Below are 19,816 nucleotides of genomic sequence, written 5' to 3'. Positions count from 1 at the left end.
GTATGACGAAAAGGTGCTACCCCACCGTTCGCGTATGTCGGAAGCCAGAGCTCCTTTACTTCTTGCTCCTTTACAGCACACAAGATTTGCCGGTAGTCAATGAAGACGGCCTTGGGATGTTAAACTTAAGTTATTGAAGGTCGATCTTACTCCGAACATACATCATGGATCCAGAAGGCTACAAAGGATGCGGCATACACAAAATGTGATTAATTGCCGCTATCGTGCTCCGTAAAAATTAAAGACTTTATTGCACGCGCATCGAATAAAAAAAGCGTGCTAAAATAGCAAAGTGATCATGTTGACGGCTTTTTTGGATTATTAAATAGTTTCTCGACATTACAACTAAGAAAACATTAAAAAACAAATGCATTGTCATTAATCACGTAGCTAAATAGTATACAATAATAATATGATAGAATTTAACGATAATAATAATTTGTAAAAAATAAATAAAAAAAATGAGCAAAAAATAAAAAAAAACAACCTCTGTTAAATGATAATTAACGTTAAATGAATAATTGAAAGTAAAAGAATTGCCCGAGATGCGTTGCCTAAAATCCATAAAAATATTTACCTGTGCGTTATAAAAAAATAACTCATTTACTTAATAAAAAACAATGTAACGATTTGGAATAAATGTAAACGATTTGATATAAATTAAAAAATGAAATCATTAAAAAAATTAAATAAAATTTTAAAAAAAGTAAATAAAATGGATAAAATAAATTAAATGCCAAACTAATTTTCCGAAATGCCGCTATCAACGCAAAAATTAAAAATGCTTGAATAAAAAAAGCGTGCTAAAAAAAATGATCAGTGCTGCTTTTGGTAAAAACATATTTTTTTTACATTGAATAAAAACATTAAAAGTAACTGTGATTTCATTTATCAAATTGGAAAATAGTGCGCATCTCATCGTCTTTCTCTGCCACGCTAGAATTTCTGACGGATGTTTGGGACCCGTTAGGATAGCATCTAGCGGTACCATCGAATCAAACATTCGATATTGAATGATACCAAAGCATTCCGTCGCGCACAATGCTTAAAGAGCAGCGCGCGGCACTGGCAGAAACAGTGTAGGCTCCAGTATGTGCCAGCACACGCCAGTGAGAATTCCAGCGTCTCCAGCGCTTCCCAATGAGCGCCAGCGTCACAGCAGCAAAGCCAGTGCCGATACCAGTGCGACCCGCTCTTTCCCAGTGCGTTCACTGGAGTCCCAGTGAACCCTAGCGTATACCAGTGTTCCCAGTGCGCCCCAGTGACAAAAAGATACTGGTATCACGCTGGAGGTACTGGGACGGCGCTGTTTTTTGCAATAGGGATGCTACGCGCCACTCTCTCTTCTCCTCCTTTCCATCCTCCTCACTGTCACATCTGTTCTCCTCACGCTTACTTTGCTTACTCACCACTTTGCTATGCCAAACCATACAAGGATATTGCAACCTCTGCTAGCGTACCTGGATAGCCGAGTGATTAAGACGCCCACCTTCGAAGCGCCGGTGCGCTGATTCGAACTTAGCCTCGCGGAGGAATCCATCCCCCTACATATTTTTCTTTTTCCAATCATTATTTCGCTTTCTTTCTATCTCCCTTTCTTTATTGTCTGCGCTCTCGTTCTCTCTCCCTTCAGGCTTATTTTTAGGCACTAAACAACGTTTTACGAGTCACAAATATGCGGCAGAAACAACGTTTTCTATACCAAACAGGCAGGCAAAACATATTTTAAGCCTCCAACGTCTTAACTGCGGGTACAATAAATTTTTACATGAGGCAAATAAGTTCAAAACAAAACGTGCGTGTCCTGTATTGACGACAGGAAAGCAGAAAAAGGAATATTTTTTGTAATGGCGGAAACACGCCAACTGTTGACTGTAGCCGTGTCATTGACCTTTTAACGGCAAGGTTGGTCTAGCTCGGCGTAAAGTTTTTCGTCGTGCTCGAAAACTATCATCATCATGAACGCGTATGTGCAGCAGAGTTTGGGCAAATCTCACTACACACATCTGATGGTGAGAAAACCTGTACAGAGAAAGAGAGGAGAGAGAAAGAAACAGAGAGACATAAAATAGATATCAGACAAAGAAGATAAATATTCTTGGCGAAAAATTCTTCAAGAAGTTGCATTCGAACACACGCGCCCTCGATACGAACGTCTGCACTCGCCTATCCAGGCGCGCTAGCAGAGCGTACCATATCCTTTCATAGTATAGTGTAGCAAGGAGGTGGGAACGGTAAGTAAGCGTGAGGAGGAGAGGTGTGATGGTGAAGAGGAAAGGGAAACACTAAGCGAGGCACGCAAATAATGAGAAACGAAGAAATCGAGATAAAGAACGCCGAAAGAAAAAGAAAGCGTTAAGATGAACGAAATAGAAATAAAGAAATAGAGAAAAAAAAGATAGAATGAAAGGAAGCATTCGTCGCGTCGTGTGGAGACCAGATGCCGAACACGTGGCCATGTCACTCATGTACAGCAGCTAAAGCACGTCCACCGACGGAGATATCGCGCACAACCCCTCCGCAATATAGTGCATAGCTTTGCTGCGCCTCATCGTGTCCAGAGAGTCATGGGTATTCCTAGAAAGATGCGTACCCCCGAAGAGGAAGCTGTGCATCTCCATGCTAGACGTGTCTGTCGACGGGCAGTACGAGCGGCAACGGGGCCATGCTTCGCTGTGCCCAGCTTTGCGAGACTGAGGAAGCTGCCCGCTTGTTTTCCCGCATGGTTTGATAATTCGGTCGCTCCTTTTACAAGCGCGATAGTGTTAACGATCTCCTTCCGCAGAAATTCTGGTGCCGGTGTCGGCGTCGTTGGTTGTGAGCGATAATGGGTGTTGTCGATGAGCGAAAAACTTGCTATTGATGCAAATAATTAAAGAATAAAAATGTTTGGAGCTGGTGAGAATCGAACCTAGGCCTTGTGTTCGGCAACCAGGCGTTCTACCACGGAGCCACGCGAGTGCCTGAAACTGCTTTGTAAGAAAAAAGACCAGGCCTGCGCGGAAAGCGCAGCACAATCACAGCGAAAGCTCGAAGAGCGGTATTTCTATAGCCCGTTATAAACTTTCTTGGGGCTACTAATACAAGTACACTAGCAACGTACCCACTACGCCACAAATCATAATTTTTGCGAAATTGGGAAGCACCCACTACGACATTACTCATCATTCTGCGGAGAAGCGAGGTACCATCTGTAAGGCATTTTGTGCAGTTTCTTGATGCGACGGCTGATGAGGATGAAGAATTATGACGGAGCATTTTGTAATGGGTTCGTAGTTTTTAAGGACCCACTAGTTACTTAATTCGCGATGTGTGACGCCCGGTCGTTATTTCACTTTGCACACCACGCTTTATAACATACGTTAACGTGAGAAAGAGATAGAGAGAGGGAATTAACTTTGAGACCCCTAGGAAATAGATCATGAGCTTCCTTGGCAACCAACAGAAGTGCACTTGCGAGGAACCCACTACGCTATAATCATCATAATATTTTTGCAGTTCGGAAGCAGCCACTATGCAATTTTTCGTCATTCTGCTGAGAACCTTGGTACCTGCTAAACACCTGTAAGGCATTATGTGCACTTCGTTGATGCTGTGGCTGATGATGATGAAGAATTATGGCAGAGCCCTTTGTAATGGGTCGGAAGCATATAACAACCCACTCGTTGCGAATTCGCATAGCGTGACGCCTGTTTGCAGAATTCGCGTTGTGTGACTCTTCGTTGTTATTTTACTCTTCTACCATGCTACATTGCATACGTTAATGTGGTTCCTTCCCGACATGAATCCTGTATAGGGTCTTTTTTCGAAGCAGTTTGACGCGCCGGCATGGCTCTCAGGTAGCATACCGGGCTCCCACGCAGAGGCCCCAGGTTCGAACCTCGTTCCATCGTAGAAACTTATTTCGTTTTTTTTCTTATTTCGAGCGATAGTGGTTACGGACACCGGCGGCGGCGGACAACTACGGTGCCAAAAACGCCCCTTGTTGTGATCTCATAACAGCTGTCGCTGTAAAAATTGGGGGACCTTAAGCTTTGCCTTTAAGAGTTGAGCGCGATAGCGAAATCCGGCCCCCTAGTGCGCACTTTAACCACTAAGTGCATACTTATTAATGTGTGTTGTTACACACACACGCACGCACACAGAGACACACACATGCGGCGCGCGCGCGACGTTGTCAGGCCAGAAAAGCGGATGCCAAACGCAAACAGCGCCATGAAGATGCCCTGCTGAGAGCCAGGGAAGCTGAAATGAAGTGTCGTCGCCGTGATATGGATCCCCAACTACGAGCGCGGGAAGCCGATCACAGGCGTCCCATCCTCGAATATGTTGCGTGGTGTGAACCCACATAGAAATGTGACATCAAACTAGAATCTGTTCAAAAAGGGCTGTGCGCTTTGTATGCAAAGATATGACAGGGATTTTTCTCCGTCGAATTTTCTTCCTCAGCTAGGTCTGACTACACTTGCCAAGCGTCGCCACGTTGAATGCCTGAAATTTCTTGACAATGTAATCAATTCTCCCCGCCTCGACACTCTAGACAGTTATCTTAAGTTCTCCAGACGTTTGTCTACGCGGAGCGACCACGCCCTTAACATTACAACGTTTTTTCACCCGCACTGACATGTTCAAATATAGCTTTTTTCCTGCAACTATAGAAGCCTGGAATTTGTTGCCCGGAAGTGTGCGTTGCTTACCAATCAAAGAATTTCTGGAAGCATGTTTTGAATGTGTGATTTGCTGTTTATTGTTTTGTTTTCTTTTCCCACTCCTGCAATAGCCTCATGAGCTGCAGTATGTAAAAATAAATAAATAAATAAATAAATGACGCAGAACTTCGAGCTCGAGAAGCAGAGGCCAAGCGTCACGTCGCCAGGACAACCCTGACGTGAGAGAGACTATTTGACATGAATATCCTGCCGGCACTCATAGATGAGCAAACTATGCGTGTGGCCACTTCCCTGTGCTAGAACGGCGGAACCATACAGGCTCTGCTGAAGTCGCACGGCCGCCTGGATCATCGGCGCGCGCGGCGTTGTTGCGGCCGCACGCACCGATGATCCAGGCGGCCGTGGTAGTCGAGACATGTTTTTACAATGTCTCAAAGATGGCAGCACATTATCTCATGTTGGCTGTTTTTTTTGTATGTGTTCCGCTAGATGGACATAGTTGTCTATTTTTGGAGCTGTTTGTAAGATGTGTTTTAGCGGCGATGGGTGCACTACTCTACCGGCTTTTTGATGGCCTCGCCAATGCGCCTACAAATCACCAACACCAACAAGATAAGGAATCCCTCAAGGCTGTGCTTTATTTGCAAGGCACACGGCCAGAATTATAAGAGCCGATGGGAGCGCGAAAGATCTGAAGTTGCCCTTCACACGCCTGTGTACTTCAACGTTTTTCACAGACAAAAATCGCACTGAAAAAAATCGATGCAGTTAAGTGTCGCCTTCCGCGATTATGCGCTCTGCCATGCAACATTAAATGCGTTAAGGAGACTCCTTCCACTACATGGTATTTTATGTAGTGTTTTTTTTTTTCCGGAGCAGCTGCAAGTACCATCGTGGCTTTGTGGGAGGACACCTGCTTTCCAGGCAAACGGCCAGGGTTCGATCCTCAGTGGGACCGAACATTTTATGTTTGTGTTATATTGCATCTTTCTCGATTTTCCAGCAACGGACGAATTTTCGCTCACTACCCACGATGCCGTGACCGACGCCGACCCGGAATTTCTGCGACATGACGCTCTAACGCTATGACGTTTAAACGCTGTAAGAATGCGATGTAGTCTTCTTCACGCATGTAATATTGCGTGGGGGTCGCAGAGTTGCACCAGGCCTCAGAACAAGTGAATTCCGCAAAGAGTGGTTGGTTTGAAGCTGGCAATCTATTTAAAGTGCGAAGCTGCGAACGTGCGCGTGGCACCTTAGGGACGCGTAGTGGGCACTTCTCCAGTTTTCAAATTAAGAATTAGGCGTAGCGGCACTTAGGAACTGTACGTCCAGAGACATTCTCAGTACTTCTCGGGAGCTCCGTATTCTAGTATCTCAGGCGTCTTGCAAGTTTTTCTGTAGCTCGGTGAGTGAAGTTGAATAAAGATAGCTACACTGCTAAGAAACCAGAACGCAGAATACCTCGTATTTGTTGGGTCTAATCATTTAAGGTAATCTCTCCCTTCGTGAACACCTTAAGAAGAAAATTGCAGCGAAACAAAAGCTGCTCCCCACATCACATTTTCTGTATTTCGCTCTTAACTCTCATTTCCATGACGGCTCGCTCACGGTTTCGCATTCGCCAACCGCTCATGCAATGTCAGCGGCGGCAGCTGTATGGTAGCTGCTGCATCCATTTCAATACTGATAGCGGTTGCTTTGTGAAAGTTCGTTGAGTAGGTTGACCCACATAGAGTTCCGAACAGTAATGGTGCCCGGTAATATAATAACGTCTGAAGCTGCACGCGAAAGCAAAATTTGAGTTACATTCTTCTTTACTTATAGGCGCTGATATTAAAATTAGCATTCATATGCACTTCTGGCACTTCGGCGTAAACGCCAAAACAAGCATTGATAGGCACTATAAAGCACAACAAAGCCATTCTTAACCTGCAATTCACGCTCATATGTAACAATAGTGCAGCAGGGACGCAAGGAACACAATAGCCAATCGCCTAAAATGTGGTCTCTAGTCAAATTGGCGGAAAATAACAAACATTTCAGTGCTCGCCGTGCGGCGGGGATGACGACGAGGAAGTGTACTCCTACGCGGAGACTGAGTGCCCGGATGTGAGCATGGCTCGGTTCGCTCGCCGTTGAGACCACGTAGTTTCTCGCTGCATGCCTGGTTCAGAGAACTCCAGACCAATCACTCTGACGCACTTAGGCACGAAAGACCTCCGTTCCTCCCACGTTAGCAGTCCTGAGAGCTAAGCTAGTTGTGCAGGTTTTACAAGAAGCCTCAATATCCCTTGTTCCGTGCAGTGTGGCTGGTCCATGGAGCCAGGCGAGGTGGCTGCGCGTTCGGTTTAAACACTGAAAATTGCTGTTGCGTGACCAACATCTTGAACAAATTTGAGCATTTTTTTGGGGTCACAAAACTTCAGACATCCTATGGGTAAACAGCGGTTTGTAAGCACTTGGTTGTTTTGTCAAACTGGACCGAACACGGAGCGAACAAAACACAGAATTTTCTCAGTGTAATTTAAAAAAAAAACAATCCAGCAATGCTTTTTTTCTCTAGCTTTGAGTGAGCTGAAATGAATGACACGGCGGCCTCATAGCCTTGCGGAGCTAAAGAACAGCACGCGTGTGACGGCATAAAAAGTATTTCGAAATCTTTGGAGGCGCTGGCAATTGTGGCGGCTCCCGAGAAGTAGGCAACGAAGAGCGCGCTCTGGCTCGGTGCCCTCGCTTTCGACGAAACAGTGGGTTGTCAGGGCCTGGGGCTCGGCCTATTGATAAAGATGGTTTCTGTTCGGGCTCCGACTGGCTCCTAGTGCCCGTCCCACATATCTACGAATCCCAGTTGGTCATACTGCGGTGTTTCTGTAGTGACAAAAAGAGAGCGCAGGCAATAATTGAACGAGATACAAGACATTCAAGACCAAGACATTCGTTGAACAAGCTTCAACACAAATGCGAGTGAAAAAACCGGCAGATCCCACGCATTGTGGGAATCGATGTAATGCGAAGCAGCCAGCAAAGAGCTGAATGCATCGTCTTGTACATCATTGAGAAAAATGCGTGTCATGGTTTCCATGTTAAATCCTATTATTTATGTTTGTCACACAGTAACGTCGCGCAATACCAACTTCGGGGTCGATCAAGCTAGCGAACGGCCGCCAGCACCCCATGAGCGTGGCACGTAAGTCATGCTGTACATGACATGCGTGTCATGATTTTCATGTTAACTCGTGTTTTTATGTTCGTCACACAGTCACGTCGCGCAAAACCAATTCCCGGGTAGATCAAGCTAGCGAAACGGCCGCCAGCGCGCCATGATCGTGGCACGTAAGTCATGCTGTACATGACATGCGTGTCTTTATTTTCATGATAGCTCGTGTTATTATGTTCGTTACACAGTCACGTCACAAGATACCAATTTTGGTGTATATAAATCTAGCGAAACCGCCACCAGCGCCCCATGAGCGTGGCACGTAAGTCATGCTGTACATGACATGCGTGTCATGATTTTCATGTTAACTCGAGTTTTTATGTTCGTCACACAGTCACGTCGCGCAATACCAATTTCGGGGTAGATCAAGCTAGCGAAAGGGCCGCCAGCGCTCCATGAGCGCGGCACGTAAGTCATGCTGTACATGACATGCGTGTCATGATTTTTATGTTAACTCGTGTTATTTATGTTCATTACACAGTCACGTCACAAGATACCAATTTTGGTGTATATCAAGCTAGCGAAACTGCCGCCAGCGCTCCATGAGTGTGGCACGTAAGTCATGCTGTGCAGGACATGCGTGTCATGATTTTCATGTTAACTCGAGTTTTTATGTTCGTCATACAGTCACGTCGCATAATACCAATTCGGGGTAGATCAAGCCAGCGAAACGGGCCGCCAGCGCACCATGAGCGTGGCACGTAAGTCATGCTGTGCATGACATGCGTGTCATGATTTTCATGTTAACTCGTGTTATTTATGTTCGTCACACAGTCACGTCGCAAGATACCAATTTTGGTGTATATCAAACTAGCGCAACGGCCGCCAGCGCACCATGAGCGTAGCATGTAAATCATGCTGTACATGACATGCGCGTCATGATTTTCATGTTATGACTTGTCATTTATGTTTGTCATACAGTCATGTTACGCCATACCAATTTGGTGCACATTCGATGAACCAAGCGACCAGGAGAGCACAAAGTCGTAGCCGGCTAGATAGATAGATAGATAGATAGATAGATAGATAGATAGATAGATAGATAGATAGATAGATAGATAGATAGATAGATAGATAGATAGATAGATAGATAGATAGATACGCTCAAAGAAGCAGAAGTTCGCTAAGAAATGCTTCGCATTTAAAAGCCGTAGTTATCCCATACATGCATCAGATTAGCCACTGCGTATAGCGCATTGACATGCTCGCTGAGGTATAAGTTATTTATTATACCCGGAAAGGGTTCAATATATGTGCCGTTAGGTGAATACTGGCGCAAAGCTCAGGAGAAAGTGCACATAAACCATAAAGTCTAGTTCATGCTATGTGACGATAGCGTTGTGTATTGGATTCCGCTATGATGTAACAGCGCGCGTATCTGCCAAACGGGAAGGTGCCTGACTAAACATATTAGAGAACACAGCTAAAATAAGGAAATGCTGTCAGTGGGCATCTAGGTATTCATTTTCTGGATTTTGGATACCGGCCTGTTTTTGTCAGAAGTGTGTACTTGAGCGACACAAAGACGGATCGCACGTCATATACGACAAACAAGAAATTTCGAAACGTGATGACAACTGTGTCATTATAGCTTCCCTTCCTCTCTCAAGTGAGGAATGCGGATATCTATTACAAAGTACGTGACACCGATTATGGGTAATCGTCCACTGATTGCAGCTTTGCATGCCTCAATGACCCTGCTGGTCCCTGTTTCATGGTGAGAAATGAATTTCTGTAGTTGTGAGAAGGAACATTAATCCACCTGTAAGTTTAGCGCTTTGTGTGTGGTTTTTTTTATCTATGTTTCTCACGCAGGGGAACTTCCTGTTATGCAGTGCAGCACTACTTTTGTCGTTTTTCGCTTCGTTTCTTTATACAGCATCTAAACTGATATTTGACAGTTACTTCCTTGCTTCTCTCACTCGATACAGCCCTAAGTTTTGCGTTCAGTTTTTGTAGCCGGAAATATTTGCTGGGCCCGGCAAAGTTAAACTGGAAAATGGGGCGTGTTAAGAGGGTGCTGGATCACCCAGCCTACCGTACTGGCTACACCGCTGAAGCCCAGGGTTGTCGTTCGCACCAATATGGTAGCTAATTTTGGTGTTGGCTAAAGTTGGTAATGCAATGCTACGTGATCACAGCGCACAACACTTCTTCGCACAGACAGAATCGACTCTGTCCATCTTGTCAAGAGGATCTGTGGGCTGTGATCACATGCTCAATTTTTGGTATACAGTAATAGTTGTCTGCCTTCAATAAGTGTAAGCGCCTGATTACGCCAGTTTCACTCCACAGCACACACCCCGATGCATATGGTGCTGGTATCAGGTCTCCTTCCCATTCGATGCATTGAGCGCAAGTTTATTTCTTTAAGCTGTGTACGGCTGCAGTAATTTGTTATGGCAAATTAATCAACTCGTTTCAACTGGCTTCTTACAACGAAACTAACGTGAATTCAAGCCACGCTTTGGTGGCCCTAAACAGAGGCGAATCGCATGGTTTTTATGGACGCATAACCATTTATGTATTTCTTCTCTTATTGAAAACACTCCGACAGGTTATATAACAATGTTTACACACCGCTCTGTGTAGAATAGTTGGAATGAAGTTTTTAACAGGTTGATGGATCCAATGGGGGAAGGGTGAAATAAGTGATCTTAATAGGCGGCACCTCGTTATCTCTGGGTAGTAAGATATTATATACATATCATATACGTGTGGGATTTCAAACTATATATCCGAAGAACTTTTCGTGTTCTTTTCGTACGATATAATTTTGTTATTGATAATCTTACACTTTTTCACTTGTACTACACTGTGAAATAGAATAAAACACCCAAGCAATGCACCTAAAATTTCATCTTTGATCCCTGATGGTTGGAGCAAGTCAACTTTATTTCACCAAGTAACTGTTGAAAGGATATTGCTTGCTGTGGCCAATGTGTTGCAATGCTGAATACACACTCGTACTGCTTCCGAAAAATTAATGTAGTATATGCTCATTACAGCTGTGGAACCAACAGATCCTACGAGTTGTCAGTTTCAGAAATGCCAAACACCCTGCCCAGTTGCGAAATCAGACTGGTTCTATAATGCGCATGACAACTTCTGTTATATGAGCGACAGTCAATACTGTGGCCTTGGTAACAATAGCTACAAAAGCTGTGACGAATGCATGGAAAATTGCACAAGTAAGTTTGGTGTCAATTTATTCATAAATGACATTATTTTAGATAGATGACTTAGTTATAGGACGGTCATATCTGCTAAGGATGTTTAAGAATGGCAATATACATTTTGAATGAATGTTATAAACTTTAAGCAGCCGATATGCAGTTAAAATGGCCTATATTTTACACAGTAGTTTCACAAGCTCTAACATCGCTAGCCTTGCATATTTGAGTAAGTTGCCCGCAAATGACCCATCTGTTAAGGTTTGGTGACGCACCCAAAAATCTCATATGGGTACTTTTGATCGCCACAGTTCATGTTCCTTATCTTTTCGCCACTCATTGTTATATAAGAACCATCGCTTATATAAGTTTGTTATATAAGAACTTCGGAAAAGTGCGAACGACTCTTGTGTGTCTTGTGTGTGAACATTGTTGTCATCAGGTGGACATTATGCATGACGTTTGAACATTCATTTTAAAAGGCCATTGCCGTGAGTGAATCTACTTTTATTTAAAAGCTCATGACGCTAATTAATAAGTACGGGAAGAGGAGTAGCCGGAGCCATGTATTGGCACCAACCACTCCTTAAACACATTTAAGAATAAAAAAAATCACAGCATATCCACGTTGCTTCGTCGACGCGGCCCGGTATCCCGAGGGGAAGGCGTATGTGGCAGTGAGCATCAACCACGAAGGGATAATCACGAACTCGACAACGGTCCGGACGACAGCAGCCGAAATAGCGGAGCAAGCTGCGATTGCGTTAGCCTTGCTGGACAACAAGAGGTCCACGATTTACAGCGACTCGAGATCAGCGATTAGAGCATTTGCCAAGGGCACCATCTCGGAACCGGCCTTGCGGATCCTCCGGGACAAGAACATCGAGCCACACACACTCGTCTGGTTCCCAGCTCACATGGGACAGATCGAGGGAGCCCCGCCCAATCTCAATGAGTCGGCCCACATAGCTGCGCGAGGACTAGTAGACCGCGTAGCTACCGGAGGGCGCGCTGAGGTTTTGGAGAATCGGGACCCGCCCACCTCGTATAACGAAATTACCAAACATTTTTACCTGGGGCGGAGACAGTACCCTCCACCACACAGAAAATTAAGCAGACCACAGGCTCTGACACTCAGGCTACTTCAAGTCGGGGCGTACCCTAACCCCGCGCTATTGCACAAGATCTATCCTGAAATACAGCCAACTAATGCATGTTCATTATGCGCAGATATCGCTAATCTCGAACATATGCTCTGGCGGTGCCCCGCGTTACACGGCGGCCAAGTCATCACGCCGTCAAAATGGGAAGAAGCTATTACAAGCTCCGGACTCGAAGCACAACTATGGGCAGTCCAACGGGCCCGCGACGCAGCAGAGAGACTTGGTCTTTCTGTTCCGACGTGGGAGCGGCCCGCAACGTGCTAGGGCGCGTTCCGAGGGACCGAAATAAAGTTTATTCATCCATATCCACGGAGTGAATGATGATGAGTGGGCGAAGCTGCGGAGGTTCATCGGTAAACCGTGAATCTTCCGTGAATTCTGCCCAACCGACGTGGGATCGGGCGCGTTTATACTAAAGGTTCGATGAGTTATGACGACTTGCAGCTCACTTTGATTTTACATGTACGCTGTGAATTTTCATTGTTTAGAAAACCATTGCTTTAGAAAAATCTGGCGTCTTTCGTTGGTTTATTTCATCAATCAACGGCGTTTTGAACAAAATTTTTATTGTTTAATCACGCACAGGAGAAATCTCACCAGGCACTACCTTGGAGGTAAACAATGGCTGCTAATGGGAATGAGAGACAGAAGAAGTCGGCTTTTAGCTAACACTTACACTTCTACTTCTATAACGTTTCCTACTGGAACATGCCAATGGCTGCTAATGGGGAATGAGATACAGAAGAATTCGGCTTTTAGTTAACGCGCACGCTGCGCATTTTTTATTGTTCAACAACGCACAGGAAAAATCCCCACCGGCACCACCTTGGAGGTCAAAGCGTAAGACTTGTTACGGACTACGACTACTACTACTGCTGCTACTACGACGACGACGACTACGAGGGACGAACGGGTGCCGCCTTAAGGAGCTTCGCCCCTAAAAAAAAAACAAATCGGCTGCCCAGTTTTTGTAAGATTATGAGTTGAAAACAGCGCAGCCGACAGGAGGGGAAGAAGAGGGCACTCATAATCATGTTGTACCAACACGTCCAATCCTACAGTCTTCTAAGTTTTGTAAGAGGTTGGGTGCATTGTGGCTTCGACGACATTGGCGGTTCCCGGCTATTTAACAGAGAGTATTCTTATGTTGTGGGTATGACCAGGGAAATGACACCTTAGGGGTGAATGGGGAGAGCAAAAAGCAAATTTCGCTTGCGGCATGTGCCATTGCCGGGGTTGGACGGCACACTGGCGGACGCTCCTAGGCTTGGCATCTACGGCTGCCTTGGAAGGGCTCCAAGCTGAGAATGTGGAGACGCGGTCGTCTCCCACATCGGCGCTGTCAATGTGGGGCTCCCACAGCGTTCCGGACAAGATATAGTTCGTTGGGGAGCCTGCGCCGCTTTGGCTGCCTGCAGCCTGTAGGTGACTGCCGTCTGTGCCATGAGAAATGTACTTTGGTAAAAAGCGGAGACTCCCATACCCTGCGGCCGGGCTAACCCACTGATTTCAGCGCCATGAGCAGCTGGTCAGACCTAGAATGTGTTCTGAGGTTTGATGAGTCGAGAATCGCCTTAAAGGGGCCCTACAACACCTTTCTTAGTTATATTGGAATAGTCTCATTATTGACGTATGACTCTTCATGAGTCATATGACGCAAAAATTTTTCGAATCCGTCAAGTCTAAGTGGTGTTACCAAATTATAGAGATCACGTTCCGCAGCTTTCTCCCTCAACTCAACGTAGCGAGCTCGCGGAAAGCTGCGCGCGGCGTGAAGGGAGGGAGGGAGGGCGGAGGTGCGAGGAGGCGACGTCAGCGCCGGCGGCATTTTTTTCTCTCTGGCGTCTCGGCGCAACCACGTGGTCTGTGGCGCCACTTCCGGTCGGCTCGCGCGGTCGTCGTCGAGCGGCGGAGCCCATGGCACCGTGTATCGCGCGTGCTTGAAAACTGCGAGTCGGTTTGGTAATGTTGGGTGTGCACCTCGAACTGCCGTAGTGTTTTCATCGCTCTGCCAACCATGGATGCAAACATGCGTGCGCGTTTGGAACGAATGACAGCTGAGATGGGTTTCGACCCACACTCCGATACACCGCCTCGTCGCACTGCTCGCGCTTGAATCGTATTCAACACGGCAAAGCTGCGTGCACCCTTCTCCCAGTGGCGGTACTTCGATGCTGTTTGCTCTTCGAATGCGGGCGCACAGCGAGTGCGGGCTGATAACAAAGAACTAAAGACTAGAAGAAAGGATCGTGGGGCATCGGGCCGGCGCGGACCCATCCCCCGGCTGTCTGCAGCTACCGTGAAAATGCGAGTCTGCTTGGTTGCTGTGTCGCGGTTTCTCGGGAACCTGAGACTACGGGGAGGATACGCCGAGGTACGGCTCGATGACATACTGAACAGACAGCGAACGGCGGAGCCGATCGCACTGTGTATCGCGCGTGCTTGAAAACTGCGCGTCGGTTTGGTAATGTTGGGTGTGCACCTCGAATGCCGTAGTGTTTTCATCGCTTTGCCAACCATGGAAGCAAACCTGCGCGCTCGTTTGGAACGAATGACAGCTGAGATCGGTTTCGGCCCATACTCCGATACACCGCCTCGTAAGACGGCACTGGCAGACGACCCCGAAGCGCCGCCATTACCGGACGCCAGCACTGTTATCGGAGACATGCTGCACGGCTGCCTCGGTCGGTCGTGAGAACGTGCCGACGATGCAGTTCCCAGCTGACGAGGCAACACTCGAACGGCTGCCACTCTCAACGGCAACCGGCGATGGTCAAAAGCACAGAAATATTCACGTTTTCGGCACTGCGCATGGCGAAGAAAACGGAACCACGCAACTACGAGCAGACGAGCTGTCGGTGAGACCGGAAGTGCTAATATTAATGTTTGTTCGGTGTTTTTAACGCGATAACAGAATATAAACATACATATTATCTACTTATTGAACTCAAAATTAACAACGAAAGTAATAATGAGGGTGTTATCGTGATTATAACAGCAGCCAATGGTGGAACTGCCGACAATCGCGTCATATTTTGCGGACTAATACATCATTTGTCGAGAGAAGAGGGAGCGATTTTCAGCTGACTTTGAGAATTTATTGTAAATTCCAGGCCGTGCGCATCGCTATAATATTTGGCTCGCGTGTTCTCGGGAGCCTCGACTACCGATCGGCAGCGCTTTTTGAGCATGCTCGAAAAGTGTTGCAGGGCCCCTTTAACGGAATAAATGAACAAAACAAGAAATGTGGCGTTTTAAAGAGCCAAGTGCACAAACCAAAACTTGGCTAAATTTCACGGAAGCGTGAAGCCCACCTAAGTATCTTCAACTTCTAAAACAGTTGGAATCAAATGGGGCAATTCCTGACTAATTTTAACTCAAAAAGGCAGTTTCGAATACAAAAATTAGCCAAATCCTGCATCTGTTTCAATTAAATTGAGACACATTCATTAAATCCGTGCTGCATCAACAATCGTGACCAAAACAACCAACAGTCTCATCCAAGCCGTCTTATTTGTTGGCTAGTTGCTTTTCTATCGTGTTTAGGTTCCTCAATTAGTTTCTTCTTTGGCGAGTTGACCCTTACTGATGCACATGATGTTGTAGGACAAAACTCGAATGTAAAGAGTAAGAAGCCGACTTTCGTATTTCGTTTTGCCTCTTAGTGTTTCTTTTTGAGTTTAGCGCTACAAAATCATGCCCTTCTTTCCCTCCAAGACGGTATCCTTGAAGAAGCCAAAGAACCGATCTATCCTTGAAGAAGCTGAAGTGATCCGAAACGGCACGGCATAAAACGAGCTCAGAAGAAGAGCTGGATCACTTTTCAAGGCCTTCAATGCCAAGAACAAGAAACCGTTGCCAGCAGTCCAGAATAATGCGCCTTTTGCCAGGAAGGACCACTAGCTCTTCAAGTCTAGTCATCTTCATTACGCCCATGCGATGAAGGATGGCACCAACGCAGTCACAAGGATGATGCTAATTTTATCGCAAAATATTGCTATACCGTATATTCGAATCGTTTTAGACTTGTTTTACCAGCTAAGTCAACACCAAATGAAATGTTCCAGTCTAAAAGCGCCAAGTACACATTTTACTGCTGAATGCGGACGATTGTGGGCTACATAGATTTTAGCCGCAATCTATATGTATTTAGGGGACAGGAACACTGGCAAGAAATTGTTGGAGCAGGCCCGACTGTATTGTCAGCAAAAAAGTGCGTTTTTCTCAGTTTCAGTTAAAGTGAACTTGGCTTTTTTTGAAAAAAACACCACAAGAACTTTATTGCGCTCGGATTTGAACCCATGCCCTCATGCTCCGGAGGCGAGTGTCTACCTGTGAGCGACACACGAATACTTCGTTGTTGTGAATATTCGTGTGTCTAAACCACACGAATGCATTGTACTCACGGCGCAAAAGAAATTCAGAAAGATAAAGCTTTCTATGCAGGTTAACTGAATTTTGTGGCAGTGCTCGAAACGCCCTATGCAGGACACCTGTAGAGCCGACATGAAGGATTGCAAGCATCAGTAAAAAAATTCATTTCTAAAAATTTAATGCCGATCTCGCGTTTCGGTGGTCCTCCTAAGGCGGCTGTTAGCGATTGGAAGTGCGCATACCTACGCCACCTGGCGGGTGTTCAGATTCTTGCTTGCTCGGCCGCGAAATGGCTCGAGTGGCCGCTGTTAACAACGTTGTGTTTCTTTATGCTTCTGTTGCGTGCCAATTTTCAATCATAGCGGCTGGGGCCTTATGCAGGATGTACCGAGATTCTCGTTACCCGCCTTTCGACCCAGTTTTTTGGACAATAGTGAGTGAACGACGTTGCGGGAAAGCAGCTTCCAATAAATGTAGAGATAAAGCATCGCATCTCAACGAAAGCGCGATCTACGCGCACAGCTTCGTCGCTTCAAACACAGGAGAGTGTGTTCAAATAAGAACTTCAGTGCATGCCCAAGAACCCCCTTTAATTTAGAGCTTATTTGTGTGTGCGTACGCATCAACCACCGTAACATTATTTTTTGCTGCTGCTACCGACCGCCTGTTTTTTCTTCCTCGTTTTGCACTGATTTGCATGACACATTGTCTTATGTTATTGCCCGATTCCCATACGCGCCTTTATTTTTGTTGGGTGATTTCAACTTTCCAAGCATTAAGTGGTCTTCCACAGGTGCTCTCCAAAGCAACTTATCCCGTGAATCCTCAGAATTCGTAAACCTGTGCCATGACTTTCATCTTTCACAAGTTATCACCGAACCAACCCGAACAACTTCGACATGCGCAAATATACTCGACCTCGTCTTAACCACTTTCCCCGATATGGTTCATGAACTATGCTTTTTACCTGGTTTAAGCGACCATTCTTTCGTATACTTTACCATTCACGGTAAAGTTAAACACCCTGTTCGCCAACCGAAGCTTATTAGAAATTACAACAGGGCAGATTTTGCTGCAATTAACCGCGAACTTAGTGTGTTCCTTGACGACTACATGCTAAAATTTGAAGAACGGTCTGTTGAAACCAACTGGAATATTTTTAAAGATAAAGTTGCAAGTCTGGTTGACAGGTACATCCCACTGCGTGCTATTTCAGGTAAACATCGGTCCCCTTGGTTTACTTCTTCGTTAAATCGCCTGTTAAATAGGAAGAAGCGCGCGTTTAAAAAAGCCAAACAGAGTAATGAATCTAGTCGATGGAGCGCTTATCGTGAATGTACTACGCAGTATAAGGAGGCAGTCGAGAAAGCCAAGGAAACGTTTTATAAAAACACACTTCCCTCGTTACTTGTAACGAACGCGAAAAAGTTTTGGAACGTCGTAGGTGGTCATAAACAGAATATAATATCTTTAAGTGACAGCAACGGCGTACCAATTCCGAGTTCCGAGTGTTGTTCTGTGCTCAATCATGTATTTTCTAAATCCTTTTTATCATCAGCTGTGTCTTTTCCCTGTATTACTGAACATAACTTCCCCGTTATGGATCCTGTTGTTATTGATTTTGATGGTGTACAGAAGCTAATTCGTGGCCTGAACCTGTCTTCGTCTTGCGGAGTGGACGGCATCACTCCAAAGTTTTTGAAAAGTACGGATGTTTATTCTTCAATATTTTTGTCGAAACTGTTTTCCCAGTCCTTAGAATCCTGTTCTTTACCACGTGACTGGAAGGTGGGCAAGGTGGTACCACTATTTAAATCTGGTGATCCACAGTCCCCTTTGAATTACCGACCAATATCCCTCACCAGTGTACCTTGTAAGCTTTTAGAACACATAATTTATTCTCATCTCGTAACCTTTCTAGATACAAATTCATTCTTCTCTCCCAATCAACATGGCTTCCGTAAACATTTTTCATGTGAAACACAACTGGTTTCGTTTACACATGACCTTTTTGCGGCATTGGACAGCGGACTAATCATTGATTGTATATTCTTGGACTTCTCTAAAGCTTTTGATCTTGTTTCTCACCAGTTACTCTGTTTTAAGCTAAGTAAATTAAACATTGACCGCAATATATTAAGATGGATCGAATACTTTCTCGCTAACCGAACTCAGTTTGTCACCACCAACAATAACAATTCACAAGAGTCTCCTGTCACTTCTGGTGTGCCACAGGGGTCAGTTTTGGGCCCTCTTCTCTTTCTTGTTTACATCAATGACCTGCCTAATAATATTCTATCATCAATTAAATTATTTGCTGTTGACTGTGTTATTTATAGAAATGCTTGCACTAATACTGACGCTAATTTCCTGCAACGAGATCTTAATGAAGTTTCTTCCTGGTGCACTAGATGGAACATGCGACTTAACGCTAATAAATGCAAGGTAATGCGAGTTTCTCGCACCTCTAGTTCTATTGATGTTCCCGAATACCTAATTAACGATAGTGTTTTAGAAAGTGTTTCATGCTACAAGTATCTTGGAGTAAAATTTACCTCTAATCTCTCATGGCACACTCATGTCACCCACGTAACTAACAATGCCAATCGCACTCTTGGCTACCTACGAAGACACTTTTCAAGGGTACCTTCATCCCTTAAACTCATACTATATGAAACCCTTGTCCGTCCTAAGCTCGAGTATGCAAGCGCTGTATGGGATCCCGGCACTAACACACTAGTTGAAACCTTAGAATCCGTCCAAAATCGGAGTGCACGTTTCATCCTTTCAGACTATGCACGCACATCTAGTGTATCATCTATGAAAACAGTTTTGGGCCTTCCACTTCTTTGTTCGCGCAGGAAAGTGTCTCGTCTTGTTCTTTTTTATAAAATTTACCACAATCCACAACTAAAACAAGACCTTCTTTCCAAACCACACTACATGTCATATAGATGTGACCATCCCCACAAAGTACACATTCCTTTTTCACATACCAAGTTCTTTCACGATTCCTTTATTCCCACTACCTCGAACGAATGGAACCACCTACCCTCCTCTGTTGCCCAATTGACCGATGTCACTGCTTTTAAGGCTGCTGTTGAATGCGATGTTTACTCTTAGCAGCATCTTTCTTTGTTCACTCTTATTTTTCCTATTACTATGTATACTCTTACCCACTCCCTTCTGTAACGCCTTCGGGCCCTGAAGGTACTG

At 45.3% G+C, this 19,816-nt stretch overlaps 1 long non-coding RNA gene across 2 annotated transcripts in view; it reads left to right on the top strand.

Moving 5' to 3' along the window:
• LOC119374690 (uncharacterized) overlaps nucleotides 1-19,816 on the top strand; it is a 90,413-nt gene that overhangs the window by 60,318 nt on the left and 10,279 nt on the right. The window contains exon 4 of one of the 2 annotated variants that reach the window (XR_007414502.1): nucleotides 10,899-11,081. The exons of the other annotated variant lie outside the window; for it this stretch is intronic. This is a non-coding gene — a long non-coding RNA (uncharacterized LOC119374690). The remainder of the gene's footprint in view (nucleotides 1-10,898; nucleotides 11,082-19,816) is intronic. 2 annotated transcript variants of the gene reach the window in all.

Source organism: Rhipicephalus sanguineus, chromosome 11 (genome assembly GCF_013339695.2).
Source record: "Rhipicephalus sanguineus isolate Rsan-2018 chromosome 11, BIME_Rsan_1.4, whole genome shotgun sequence".
Classification (NCBI taxonomy): Eukaryota; Metazoa; Arthropoda; class Arachnida; order Ixodida; family Ixodidae; genus Rhipicephalus; species Rhipicephalus sanguineus.
The sequence above is the reverse complement of the archived record's forward strand: the minus strand, read 5'-3'. Positions and strand labels throughout refer to the sequence as shown.